At 50.5% G+C, this 12,961-nt stretch overlaps 13 non-coding genes across 13 annotated transcripts; all 13 read left to right on the forward strand.

Moving 5' to 3' along the window:
- The first annotated feature begins 2,620 nt into the window (after window positions 1-2,620).
- On the forward strand, window positions 2,621-2,702 carry trnas-uga (transfer RNA serine (anticodon UGA)). Its single transcript has one exon. It is a non-coding gene; the product is annotated as a tRNA-Ser (tRNA).
- Window positions 2,703-3,321: 619 nt separating this feature from the next.
- Window positions 3,322-3,394, forward strand: trnak-uuu (transfer RNA lysine (anticodon UUU)). The gene has a single exon. It is a non-coding gene; the product is annotated as a tRNA-Lys (tRNA).
- An 819-nt stretch (window positions 3,395-4,213) lies between these two features.
- Window positions 4,214-4,295, forward strand: trnas-uga (transfer RNA serine (anticodon UGA)). Its single transcript has one exon. It is a non-coding gene; the product is annotated as a tRNA-Ser (tRNA).
- A 603-nt stretch (window positions 4,296-4,898) lies between these two features.
- On the forward strand, window positions 4,899-4,971 carry trnak-uuu (transfer RNA lysine (anticodon UUU)). The gene has a single exon. It is a non-coding gene; the product is annotated as a tRNA-Lys (tRNA).
- An 820-nt stretch (window positions 4,972-5,791) lies between these two features.
- On the forward strand, window positions 5,792-5,873 carry trnas-uga (transfer RNA serine (anticodon UGA)). The gene has a single exon. It is a non-coding gene; the product is annotated as a tRNA-Ser (tRNA).
- Window positions 5,874-6,492: 619 nt separating this feature from the next.
- trnak-uuu (transfer RNA lysine (anticodon UUU)) lies at window positions 6,493-6,565 on the forward strand. Its single transcript has one exon. It is a non-coding gene; the product is annotated as a tRNA-Lys (tRNA).
- An 820-nt stretch (window positions 6,566-7,385) lies between these two features.
- trnal-uaa (transfer RNA leucine (anticodon UAA)) lies at window positions 7,386-7,467 on the forward strand. Its single transcript has one exon. It is a non-coding gene; the product is annotated as a tRNA-Leu (tRNA).
- A 603-nt stretch (window positions 7,468-8,070) lies between these two features.
- trnak-uuu (transfer RNA lysine (anticodon UUU)) lies at window positions 8,071-8,143 on the forward strand. Its single transcript has one exon. It is a non-coding gene; the product is annotated as a tRNA-Lys (tRNA).
- An 820-nt stretch (window positions 8,144-8,963) lies between these two features.
- On the forward strand, window positions 8,964-9,045 carry trnas-aga (transfer RNA serine (anticodon AGA)). The gene has a single exon. It is a non-coding gene; the product is annotated as a tRNA-Ser (tRNA).
- A 156-nt stretch (window positions 9,046-9,201) lies between these two features.
- trnah-gug (transfer RNA histidin (anticodon GUG)) lies at window positions 9,202-9,273 on the forward strand. The gene has a single exon. It is a non-coding gene; the product is annotated as a tRNA-His (tRNA).
- A 391-nt stretch (window positions 9,274-9,664) lies between these two features.
- Window positions 9,665-9,737, forward strand: trnak-uuu (transfer RNA lysine (anticodon UUU)). Its single transcript has one exon. It is a non-coding gene; the product is annotated as a tRNA-Lys (tRNA).
- Window positions 9,738-11,735: 1,998 nt separating this feature from the next.
- Window positions 11,736-11,817, forward strand: trnas-uga (transfer RNA serine (anticodon UGA)). The gene has a single exon. It is a non-coding gene; the product is annotated as a tRNA-Ser (tRNA).
- Window positions 11,818-12,436: 619 nt separating this feature from the next.
- Window positions 12,437-12,509, forward strand: trnak-uuu (transfer RNA lysine (anticodon UUU)). The gene has a single exon. It is a non-coding gene; the product is annotated as a tRNA-Lys (tRNA).
- Window positions 12,510-12,961: the final 452 nt, after the last annotated feature.

Genomic DNA, 12,961 nt, shown 5'->3' on the forward strand with positions numbered 1-12,961 from the left:
CAGCAGAGAGGTAATTTGACTATTTGGATCGTCACTAGTTTATAACCCAGTATACAGTTCAGATTATATCATCTTTCTTTTCCATAGATTGTTCATGACTCATGGGCAGGCAGCTCAGGACCCTGAAGTCCACAGGGTCTGTGAATGTGTTTGCCTAAGGCTTTTGAAAGAGTTTCAGCAAGCACGGAACAGGCCCAGGGACACACAAGGAAAAACTCTGCCAATTCCACAATCTATTGTGGTGGTATACAGCCACTTAAAACAGCTGATGGAGGACAGCAGAGAGGTTCTAGGACAGACTAACCTAGTTCTGGTCCCGATAAACACCACTACTGTCTCCTCGTGGTGAGTCTTGTTTTATGCGATACTTTTGCACAATCACAGTAGTATATCAAGATTGTACTTATAAAACCTTCTTGTACATGCTTTTAAAAATGATGCTACAGGAAGTAAAGACAATGGGCTTTTATTCACTTAAATTGCTAATTTAAGATGAAGAATGTTTCTCTTGCAGGCTACTAAAAAGACAGAAACATGTAGACAGAGACATGCTTCTGCAGGGTACTGCACTGCCCAAACAAGTATATTTGGCAAAGGAGGCTCTTCCTGAAGTGCGCGAACTTCCAGCTGTTCCTGCACAGCATGGGCATGAGGCCATGGTATTTCAGGATTCAGCAAATCAGGAGGGAGAGGCCTTCATTCGTAAGCGTATCTCCAACAGGTGCCCAATGCCCACCCCTCCTCCTGGATCTTACTCTGCATTTCCCATATACCCACCAGCACCACACTTTGCATTCCCCTCTGGGTCCTACCCACCCTTTCCCAGCTACAAACCAGGTCTACCACTGCCTCATTCTACCCAATTCCATCCCCCTCCCCAATTCCAGCCCCCTCTCCAATTCCAGCCACCTTTCCAATTCCAGCCCCCTCCCCAATTCCAGCCACCTTTCCAATTCCAGCCACCTCCCCAATTCCAGCCCCCTCCCCAATTCCAGAAGCCTAATACCTTGCCATCACAAACTTGTCCTACCACTCAGCCCAGGCAGCGCACATGGAGAAGGCAGAAAGCTGCCCAAGAGGATGAGGAGTGAGTGGCTAGAGGTGAACCACCATGGAAACGACTAGCAAAGGATATATATCACTATATCTGCAAGCAGTGTGGGCTGGCAAAAAATAAGACAACTGGCCACACTCAGCTGAAGGGCCGGTGGTATTGTCCAGCCTCAGGCCTCTCTGTTGCACAGTGGAGAGAGAAAGTACAGGGAGTTCTTTGATTTTTTTTTCATTGGTGTATATAGTAATGTATATAGTTAGGTTTTTATATAGTTGCATATGTTGTGCTGTGTGTGTGTTGTGCTGTGAACATTTTGTTTTTAGTTGCTGTTTCCAGTGTTTCATTTGCAGTGTTTGTAAAAAAAAAGGAAAGACACAGCTCTTGTGGTGTAATAGTAACACATCCACCCTTTGGGTGGAAGATTCCAGGTGCAAGTCCTGGCAAGAGTTTGTGGTGTGTTTGTCAGATTATTATTATAATTATTAATTTTTTTATTAAAAATATTGTCAAAAACCAATCAAACACTTTACTTAAATCCTTTGTGAGTGTTCATGAAGTTTGATGGATAATTTTTTTTCTTTTTCTTGCTTTCCCTCCTTTCTCCTTCTCTTTTCCCTTTCTTTCCCCCTTGTAGCAGTCCCTTTTGCCCTGTTTTTGGCCGAGAGGTTAAGGCGATGGACTTTAAATCCATTGGGGTCTCCCTGCGCAGGTTCGAACTCTGCCGACTACGGGAGGGATTTGCAGTATTGCTTTAGCTTAATTTGAGGGTCCAGGGTTCAAGTCCCTGTTAGGGTGAAGGTCTGTCTGCTTTTGGCGGAGTCACCTTGCTATCACTACGGGTCCATCTCTTCTGCTGACTCTGTATTAGAGCGATGTTCCTTCCTTCTCCCGGGGATCAGTGCATCTCCCTTGTTCGGCACACATGATTCTGATGGTCAGCCCTTTAGGAAAGAGTGCTCACGGATTGAGTAGAATAAGACAGACCTCCCATTTGTGCAGTGCTGTCGGACCCCAGGGCCAGTACTGAAAAACCCCATTACATAGGATGAGACATGGCAGCCTGATTTCTCCTTAGTGGGACTGCTGTTTTAGCCGCTTCCAGGGCTAGCTTACAATCTCGGCTTGCTAGGTTGCAAGTAGGTCAGGCAGCAGTGTTACACACAACATGGCAGAAGGTGGTCTGCTTAATTCAAGTCCCTGTTTGGGCGAAGGTCAGTCTTCTATTTGTAGGCCTCAGCTTGCTATCGCTACGGTCCATCTCTTCTGCTGACATGGAACTAGAGCGATGTTCCTTCCTGCTCCCGGGGATCAGTGCATCTCCCTTGTTCGGCACACCTGATTCTGAGACTTCCCAATTGTGCAGTGTTGTCGGTCCCCAGGGCCAGGACTGAAAAACCCCATTACATAGGATGAGACATGGCAGCCTGATTTCTCCTCAGTGGGATTGCTGTTTTAGCCGCTTGCAGGGCTAGCTTGCAATCTCCGCTTGCTGACTGAGCTGGGTTGGTTGCAAGTAGGTCAGGCAGCAGTGTTGGACACAAACTGAGCAGAAGTCGGTCTACTCCCGTAGTCGTGGCCGAGTGGTTAAGGTGATGGACTTGAAATCCATTGGGGTCTCCCTGCGCAGGTTCGAATCCTGCTGACTACGCTGTTTGCTGAAGACCATGAGGCAAAGCATCCATGCATTTTTCACGGTACTCGCACTTATTTGCGAAATGTCCAGTCCTCTCATCGATGGACAAACACGCCGCTGCTGCTTCTTGTATCTGGGCTCCAGGGGTTGTCTTGGGTGAGCCAGTTGCACGCCGTGATCGTATATTGGTTAGTAATCTGCGCTGAGGCCGCAGCAACCCTGGTTCGAATCCGAGTCACGGCAACCCTTTGCCGTTGAGTATACGGGAAGGTTGAAAATTTTTTACCACCTCATCTTTCTGCGTGATTTACTTTCTGAAGCTTGGCCTGTGCAGGGCGCCATCAGACAAGGGGGCTTGCTTTCTAACATTAGGCGTAGTCGTGGCCGAGAGGTTAAGGCGATGGACTTGAAATTCATTGGGGTCTCCCTGCGCAGGTTCGAACTCTTCCCATTTCCGGAAGGATTTGCAGTATTGCTTTAGCTTTCTGTGACTGTAATTGTGCCATCTATGGTCCTTCGCTCTCTGTGCCATAACTGCTTCTAGCTTTCATCCTCGTGACACCTGCGTCTCTTCTGGCCAGCTTGTTGTAAAATTGCTGCTTTATAAAAGGTGAGAAGCCAGTGCTCCACAGGAGCCCGGATAGCTCAGTCGGTAGAGCATCAGACTTTTAATCTGAGGGTCCAGGGATCAAATCCCTGTTCGGGTGAAGGTCTGTCTGCTTTTGGCGGAGTCACCTTGCTATCACTACGGTCCATCTCTTCTTCTGAATCTGTACTGGAGCGGTGTTCCTTCCTGCTCCAGGGTATCAGTGCACCTCCCTTGTTTGGCACACCTGATTCTGATGGTCAGCTCGTTAGGAAAGCACGCTCACAGAGTGAGTAGAATAAGACAGACCTCCGAATTGTGCAGTGCTGTCGGTCCCCAGGCCCAGCACTGAAAAACCCCATTACATAGGATGAGACATGGCAGCCTGATTTCTCCTCAGTGGGACTGCTGTTTTAGCCGCTTCCAGGGCTAACTTACAATCTCAGCTTGCTAGGTTGCAATTAGGTCAGGCACCAGTGTTACACACAACATGGCAGAAGGTGGTCTGCTTAATTCAAGTCCCTGTTTGGGCGTAGGTCAGTCTTCTTTTTGTAGGCCTCAGCTTGCTATCACTACGGTCCATCTCTTCTGCTGACTCTGTACTGGAGCGATGTTCCTTTCTGCTCCCGGGGATCAGTGCATCTCCCTTGTTCGGCACACCTGATTCTGATGGTCAGCCCTTTAGGAAAGAGTGCTCACAGAGTGAGTAGAATAAGACAGACTTCCCAATTGTGCAGTGCTGTCGGTCCCCAAGGCCAGTACTGAAAAACCCCATTACATAGGATGAGACATGGCAGCCTGATTTCTCCTCAGTGGGACCGCTGTTTTACCCGCTTGCAGGGCTAGCTTGCAATCTCCGCTTGCTGACTGAGCTGGGTTGGTTGCAAGTAGGTCAGGCAGCAGTGTTGGACACAAACTGAGCAGTAATTGGTCTACTCCCGTAGTCGTGGCCGAGTGGTTAAGGCGATGGACTTGAAATCCATTGGGGTCTCCCTGCGTAGGTTCGAATCCTGCTGACTACGCTGTTTGCTGAAGGCCATGAGGCAAAGCATCCATGCATTTTTCACGGTCCTCGCACTTATTTGCGAAATGTCCAGTCCCTCATCGATGGACAAACACGCCGCTGCTGCTTCTTGTATCCGGGCTCCAGGGGTTGTCTTGGGTGAGCCAGTGGCACGCCGTGATCGTATAGTGGTCAGTACTCTGCGTTGTGGCTGCAGCAACCCTGGTTTGAATCCAGGTCACGGCAACCCTTTGCCGTTGAGTATACAGGAAGGTTGAAAATTTTTTACCACCTCATCTTTCTGCGTGATTTTGTTTCTGAAGCTTGGCCTGTGCAGGGCGCCATCAGACAAGGGGGATTGCGTAGTCGTGGCCGAGAGGTTAAGGCGATGGACTTGAAATCCATTGGGGTCTCCCTGCGCAGGTTCCAACTCTGCCGACTACGGGAGGGATTTGCAGTATTGCTTTAGCTTTCTGTGACGGTAATTGTGCCATCTATGGTCCTTCGCTCTCTGTGCCATAACTGCTTCTAGCTTTCAACCTCGTGACACCTGCGTCTCTTCTGGGAAGCTTGTTGTAAAATTGCTGCTTTATAAAAGGTGAGAAGCCAGTGCTCCACAAGAGCCCGGATAGCTCAGTCGGTAGAGTATCAGACTTTTAATCTGAGGGTCCAGGGTCCAAGTCCCTGTTCGGGCGAAGGTCTGTCAGCTTTTGGCGGAGTCACCTTGCTATCACTATGGTCCATCTCTTCTTCTGAATCTGTACTGGAGCGGTGTTCCTTCCTGCTCCAGGGTATCAGTGCACCTCCCTTGTTTGGCACACCTGATTCTGATGGTCAGCTCGTTAGGAAAGCGCGCTCACAGAGTCAGTAGAATAAGACAGACCTCCGATTTGTGCAGTGCTGTCGGTCCCCAGGCCCAGCACTGAAAAACCCCATTACATAGGATTAGACATGGCAGCCTGATTTCTCCTCAGTGGGACTGCTGTTTTACCCTCTTCCAGTGCTAGCTTACAATCTCGGCTTGCTAGGTTGCAAGTAGGTCAGGCAGCAATGTGACACACAACAGGGCAGAAGGTAGTCTGCTTAATTCAAGTCCCTGTTTGGGCGAAGGTCAGACTACTTTTTGGAGGGCTCAGCTTGCTATCACTACGGGTCCATCTCTTCTGCTGACTCTGTATTAGAGCGATGTTCCTTCCTTCTCCCGGGGATCAGTGCATCTCCCTTGTTCGGCACACATTATTCTGATGGTCAGCCCTTTAGGAAAGAGTGCTCCCGGAGTGAGTAGAATAAGAAAGAACTCCCATTTGTGCAGTGCTGTCGGTCCCCAGGGCCAGTACTGAAAAACCCCATTACATAAGATGAGACATGGCAGCCTGATTTCTCCTCAGTGGGATCGCTGTTTTAGCCGCTTGCAGGGCTAGCTTGCAATCTCCGCTTGCTGACTGAGCTGGGTTGGTTGCAAGTAGGTCAGGCAGCAGTGTTGGACACAAACTGAGCAGAAGTTGGTCTACTCCCGTAGTCGTGGCCGAGTGGTTAAGGTGATGGACTTGAAATCCATTGGGGTCTCCCCGCGCAGGTTCGAATCCTGCTGACTACGCTGTTTGCTGAAGACCATGAGGCAAAGCATCCATGCATTTTTCACGGTACTCGCACTTATTTGCGAAATGTCCAGTCCTCTCATTGATGGACAAACACGCCGCTGCTGCTTCTTGTATCTGGGCTCCAGGGGTTGTCTCGGGTGAGCCAGTTGCACGCCGTGATCGTATATTGGTTAGTACTCTGCGCTGAGGCCGCAGCAACCCTGGTTTGAATCCGAGTCACGGCAACCCTTTGCCGTTGAGTATACGGGAAGGTTGAAAATTTTTTACCACCTCATCTTTCTGCGTGATTTTGTTTCTGAAGCTTGGCCTGTGCAGGGCGCCATCAGACAAGGGGGCTTGCTTTCTAACATTAGGCGTAGTCGTGGCCGAGAGGTTAAGGCGATGGACTTGAAATTCATTGGGGTCTCCCTGCGCAGGTTCGAACTCTTCCCATTTCCGGAAGGATTTGCAGTATTGCTTTAGCTTTCTGTGACTGTAATTGTGCCATCTATGGTCCTTCGCTCTCTGTGCCATAACTGCTTCTAGCTTTCATCCTCGTGACACCTGCGTCTCTTCTGGCCAGCTTGTTGTAAAATTGCTGCTTTATAAAAGGTGAGAAGCCAGTGCTCCACAAGAGCCCGGATAGCTCAGTCGGTAGAGCATCAGACTTTTAATCTGAGGGTCCAGGGTTCAAGTCCCTGTTTGGGCGAAGGTCTTTCTGCTTTTGGCGGAGTCACCTTGCTATCACTACGGTCCATCTCTTCTTCTGAATCTGTACTGGAGCGGTGTTCCTTCCTGCTCCAGGGTATCAGTGCACCTCCCTTGTTTGGCACACCTGATTCTGATGGTCAGCTCGTTAGGAAAGCGCGCTCACAGAGTGAGTAGAATAAGACAGTCCTCCGAATTGTGCAGTGCTGTCGGTCCCCAGGCCCAGCACTGAAAAACCCCCATTACATAGGATGAGACATGGCAGCCTGATTTCTCCTTAGTGGGACTGCTGTTTTAGCCGCTTCCAGGGCTAACTTACAATCTCAGCTTGCTAGGTTGCAAGTAGGTCAGGCAGCAGTGTTACACACAACATGGCAGAAGGTGGTCTGCTTAATTCAAGTCCCTGTTTGGGCGAAGGTCAGTCTTCTTTTTGTAGGCCTCAGCTTGCTATCACTACGGTCCATCTCTTCTGCTGACTTTATACTAGAGCGATGTTCCTTTCTGCTCCCGGGGATCAGTGCATCTCCCTTGTTCGGCACACCTGATTCTGATGGTCAGCCCTTTAGGAAAGAGTGCTCACAGAGTGAGTAGAATAAGACAGACTTCCCAATTGTGCAGTGCTGTCGGTCCCCAAGGCCAGTACTGAAAAACCCCATTACATAGGATGAGACATGGCAGCCTGATTTCTCCTCAGTGGGACCGCTGTTTTACCCGCTTGCAGGGCTAGCTTGCAATCTCCGCTTGCTGACTGAGCTGGGTTGGTTGCAAGTAGGTCAGGCAGCAGTGTTGGACACAAACTGAGCAGTAATTGGTCTACTCCCGTAGTCGTGGCCGAGTGGTTAAGGAGATGGACTTAAAATCCATTGGGGTCTCCCTGCGTAGGTTCGAATCCTGCTGACTACGCTGTTTGCTGAAGGCCATGAGGCAAAGCATCCATGCATTTTTGACGGTCCTCGCACTTATTTGCGAAATGTCCAGTCCCTCATCGATGGACAAACACGCCGCTGCTGCTTCTTGTATCCGGGCTCCAGGGGTTGTCTTGGGTGAGCCAGTGGCACGCCGTTATCGTATAGTGGTCAGTACTCTGCGTTGTGGCTGCAGCAACCCTGGTTTGAATCCAGGTCACGGCAACCCTTTGCCGTTGAGTATACAGGAAGGTTGAAAATTTTTTACCACCTCATCTTTCTGCGTGATTTTGTTTCTGAAGCTTGGCCTGTGCAGGGCGCCATCAGACAAGGGGGCTTGCGTAGTCGTGGCCGAGAGGTTAAGGCGATGGACTTGAAATCCATTGGGGTCTCCCTGCGCAGGTTCCAACTCTGCCGACTACGGGAGGGATTTGCAGTATTGCTTTAGCTTTCTGTGACGGTAATTGTGCCATCTATGGTCCTTCGCTCTCTGTGCCATAACTGCTTCTAGCTTTCAACCTCGTGACACCTGCGTCTCTTCTGGGAAGCTTGTTGTAAAATTGCTGCTTTATAAAAGGTGAGAAGCCAGTGCTCCACAAGAGCCCGGATAGCTCAGTCGGTAGAGTATCAGACTTTTAATCTGAGGGTCCAGGGTCCAAGTCCCTGTTCGGGCGAAGGTCTGTCAGCTTTTGGCGGAGTCACCTTGCTATCACTATGGTCCATCTCTTCTTCTGAATCTGTACTGGAGCGGTGTTCCTTCCTGCTCCAGGGTATCAGTGCACCTCCCTTGTTTGGCACACCTGATTCTGATGGTCAGCTCGTTAGGAAAGCGCGCTCACAGAGTCAGTAGAATAAGACAGACCTCCGATTTGTGCAGTGCTGTCGGTCCCCAGGCCCAGCACTGAAAAACCCCATTACATAGGATTAGACATGGCAGCCTGATTTATCCTCAGTGGGACTGCTGTTTTACCCGCTTCCAGTGCTAGCTTACAATCTCGGCTTGCTAGGTTGCAAGTAGGTCAGGCAGCAATGTGACACACAACAGGGCAGAAGGTAGTCTGCTTAATTCAAGTCCCTGTTTGGGCGAAGGTCAGACTACTTTTTGGAGGGCTCAGCTTGCTATCACTACGGGTCCATCTCTTCTGCTGACTCTGTATTAGAGCGATGTTCCTTCCTTCTCCCGGGGATCAGTGCATCTCCCTTGTTCGGCACACATTATTCTGATGGTCAGCCCTTTAGGAAAGAGTGCTCCCGGAGTGAGTAGAATAAGAAAGAACTCCCATTTGTGCAGTGCTGTCGGTCCCCAGGGCCAGTACTGAAAAACCCCATTACATAGGATGAGACATGGCAGCCTGATTTCTCCTCAGTGGGACTGCTGTTTTAGCCGCTTGCAGGGCTAGCTTGCAATCTCCGCTTGCTGACTGAGCTGGGTTGGTTGCAAGTAGGTCAGGCAGCAGTGTTGGACACAAACTGAGCAGAAATTGGTCTACTGCCGTAGTCGTGGCCGAGTGGTTAAGGCGATGGACTAGAAATCCATTGGGGTCTCGCCGCGCAGGTTCGAATCCTGCCGACTACGCTGTTTCCTGAAGGCCATTAAGGCAAAGCATCCATGCATTTTTCACGGTCCTCGCACTTATTTGCGAAATGTCCAGTCCCTCATCGATGGACAAACACGCCGCTGCTGCTTCTTGTATCCGGGCTCCAGGGGTTGCCTTGGGTGAGCCAGTGGCACGCCGTGATCGTATAGTGGTTAGTACTCTGCGTTGTGGCCGCAGCAACCCCGGTTCGAATCCGGGTCACGGCAACCCTTTGCCGGTGAGTATACGGGAAGGTTGAAAATTTTTTACCACCTCATCTTTCTGCGTGATTTTGTTTCTGAAGCTTGGCCTGTGCAGGGCGCCACCAGACAAGGGGGCTTGCTTTCTAACATTAGGCGTAGTTGTGGACGAGAGGTTAAGACGATGGACTTGAAATCCATTGGGGTCTCCCTGCGCAGGTTCGAACTCTTCCCATTTCAGGAAGGATTTGCAGTATTGCTTTAGCTTTCTGTGACGGTAATTGTGCCATCTATGGTCCTTCGCTCTTCGTGCCATAACTGCTTCTAGCTTTCATCCTCGTGACACCTGCGTCTCTTCTGGGCAGCTTGTTGTAAAATTTCTGCTTTATAAAAGGTGAGAAGCCAGTGCTCCACAAGAGCCCGGATAGCTCAGTCGGTAGAGCATCAGACTTTTAATCTGAGGGTCCAGGGTTCAAGTCCCTGTTCGGGCGAAGGTTTTTCTGCTTTTGGCGGAGTCACCTTGCTATCACTACGGTCCATCTCTTCTTCTGAATCTGTACTGGAGCGGTGTTCCTTCCTGCTCCAGGGTATCAGTGCACCTCCCTTGTTTGGCACACCTGATTCTGATGGTCAGCTCGTTAGGAAAGCGCGCTCACAGAGTGAGTAGAATAAGACAGTCCTCCGAATTGTGCAGTGCTGTCGGTCCCCAGGCCCAGCACTGAAAAACCCCCATTACATAGGATGAGACATGGCAGCCTGATTTCTCCTCAGTGGGACTGCTGTTTTACCCACTTCCAGGGCTAGCTTACAATCTCGGCTTGCTAGGTTGCAAGTAGGTCAGGCAGCAATGTGACACACAACAGGGCAGAAGGTGGTCTGCTTAATTCAAGTCCCTGTTTGGGCGAAGGTCAGTCTACTTTTTGGAGGCCTCAGCTTGCTATCACTACAGGTCCATCTCTTCTGCTGACTCTGTATTAGAGCGATGTTCCTTCCTTCTCCAAGGGGTCAGTACATCTCCCTTGATCGGCACACATGATTCTGATGGTCAGCCCTTTAGGAAAGAGTGCTCACGGAGTGAGTAGAATAAGACAGACCTCCCATTTGTGCAGTGCTGTCGGTCCCCAGGGCCAGTACTGAAAAACCCCATTACATAGGATAAGACAAGGCAGCCTGATTTCTCCTCAGTGGGACTGCTGTTTTAGCCGCTTCCAGGGCTAGCTTACAATCTCGGCTTGCTAGGTTGCAAGTAGGTCAGGCAGCAGTGTTACACACAACATGGCAGAAGGTGGTCTGCTTAATTCAAGTCCCTGTTTGGGCATAGGTCAGTCTTCTTTTTGTAGGCCTCAGCTTGCTATCACTACGGTCCATCTCTTCTGCTGACTCTGTACTAGAGCGATGTTCCTTTCTGCTCCCGGGGATCAGTGCATCTCCCTTGTTCGGCAAACCTGATTCTGATGGTCAGCGCTTTAGGAAAGAGTGCTCACAGAGTGAGTAGAATAAGACATAAGATTTTTAAGAGCGCTAGGGGAAGGGCGGTACCGCTGGCGCCACGACCAGGTGCTAAAGGCTTTGGCGGACTCCATCTGCACAGCGATCCAGCTCAGCAAGACCCAGGTAGCCCCCAAACAGACAATCACCTTCATTAGAGCTGGGCAGAAGGAACAATTCCACCGGCCTAGCTCTACGGGGGGGCTCCTCTCCACTGCTCGTGATTGGCAGCTTCAGGTTGACCTTGGAAGGCAGCTTAAGTTCCCAGGCAACATCACAGCCACTTCTCTCCGCCCAGACATGGTGCTAACATCTGAGTCTACCAAGCAAGTGGTTATCCTGGAACTAACTGTCTCCTGGGAAGACCATATTGAAGAGGCCCACGAGCGCAAGAGGGCTAACTACGCAGGGCTCAGCTCGGAGTGCCGGAACAATGGCTGGAAAACTCGCTGCGAGCCAGTCGAGGTCGGGTGCCGAGGCTTCGCTGGCCACTCACTGCTGCGAACCCTCAAACTCCTTGGAGTGAAAGGACTGCAATTGAAAAAAGCCACCGCAAACATCTTAGAGGCCGCAGAAAGGGCTTCTCGGTGGCTGTAGATCCGTAGGGGGGATCCGTGGAGCAACATGCCACTTGGACACAAGCCGGGGACTGATCACCCCCGGCTGGGTCGCCCGGGTGAGGGTGTATGAAGATAAAAGACCCGAAACACCCTATGACCTCGGGTTTTTCACTGATGACGTGTCCAAGTAGCACCAGAAGGTGTATTAAAACTCTAGACAGACTTCCCAATTGTGCAGTGCTGTCGGTCCCCAGGGCCAGTACTGAAAAACCCCATTACATAGGATGAGACATGGCAGCCTGATTTCTCCTCAGTGGGATCGCTGTTTTACCCGCTTGCAGGGCTAGCTTGCAATCTCCGCTTGCTGACTGAGCTGGGTTGGTTGCAAGTAGGTCAGGCAGCAGTGTTGAACACAAACTGAGCAGAAATTGGTCTACTCCCGTAGTCGTGGCCGAGTGGTTAAGGCGATGGATTTGAAATCCATTGGGGTCTCCCCGCGCAGGTTCGAATCCTGCTGACTACGCTGTTTGCTGAAGACCATGAGGCAAAGCATCCATGCATTTTTCACGGTACTCGCACTTATTTGCGAAATGTCCAGTCCGCTCATCGATGGACAAACACGCCGCTGCTGCTTCTTGTATCTGGGCTCCAGGGGTTGTCTTGGGTGAGCCAGTTGCACGCCGTCATCGTATATTGGTTAGTACTCTGCGCTGAGGCCGCAGCAACCCTGGTTCGAATCCGAGTCACGGCAACCCTTTGCCGTTGAGTATACGGCAAGGTTGAAAATTTTTTACCACCTCATCTTTCTGCGTGATTTTTTTTCTGAAGCTTGGCCTGTGCAGGGCGCCATCAGACAAGGGGGCTTGCTTTCTAACATTAGGCGTAGTCGTGGCCGAGAGGTTAAGGCGATGGACTTGAAATTCATTGGGGTCTCCCTGCGCAGGTTCGAACTCTTCCCATTTCCGGAAGGATTTGCAGTATTGCTTTAGCTTTCTGTGACTGTAATTGTGCCATCTATGGTCCTTCGCTCTCTGTGCCATAACTGCTTCTAGCTTTCATCCTCGTGACACCTGCGTCTCTTCTGGCCAGCTTGTTGTAAAATTGCTGCTTTATAAAAGGTGGGAAGCCAGTGCTCCACAGGAGCCCGGATAGCTCAGTCGGTAGAGCATCAGACTTTTAATCTGAGGGTCCAGGGATCAAATCCCTGTTTGGGTGAAGGTCTGTCTGCTTTTGGCGGAGTCACCTTGCTATCACTACGGTCCATCTCTTCTTCTGAATCTGTACTGGAGCGGTGTTCCTTCCTGCTCCAGGGTATCAGTGCACCTCCCTTGTTTGGCACACCTGATTCTGATGGTCAGCTCGTTAGGAAAGCGCGCTCACAGAGTGAGTAGAATAAGACAGACCTCCGAATTGTGCAGTGCTGTCGGTCCCCAGGCCCAGCACTGAAAAACCCCATTACATAGGATGAGACATGGCAGCCTGATTTCTCCTCAGTGGGACTGCTGTTTTAGCCGCTTCCAGGGCTAACTTACAATCTCAGCTTGCTAGGTTGCAATTAGGTCAGGCACCAGTGTTACACACAACATGGCAGAAGGTGGTCTGCTTATTTCAAGTCCCTGTTTGGGCGTAGGTCAGTCTTCTTTTTGTAGGCCTCAGCTTGCTATCAC

Source organism: Carassius carassius, chromosome 18 (assembly GCF_963082965.1).
Source record: "Carassius carassius chromosome 18, fCarCar2.1, whole genome shotgun sequence".
Classification (NCBI taxonomy): Eukaryota; Metazoa; Chordata; class Actinopteri; order Cypriniformes; family Cyprinidae; genus Carassius; species Carassius carassius.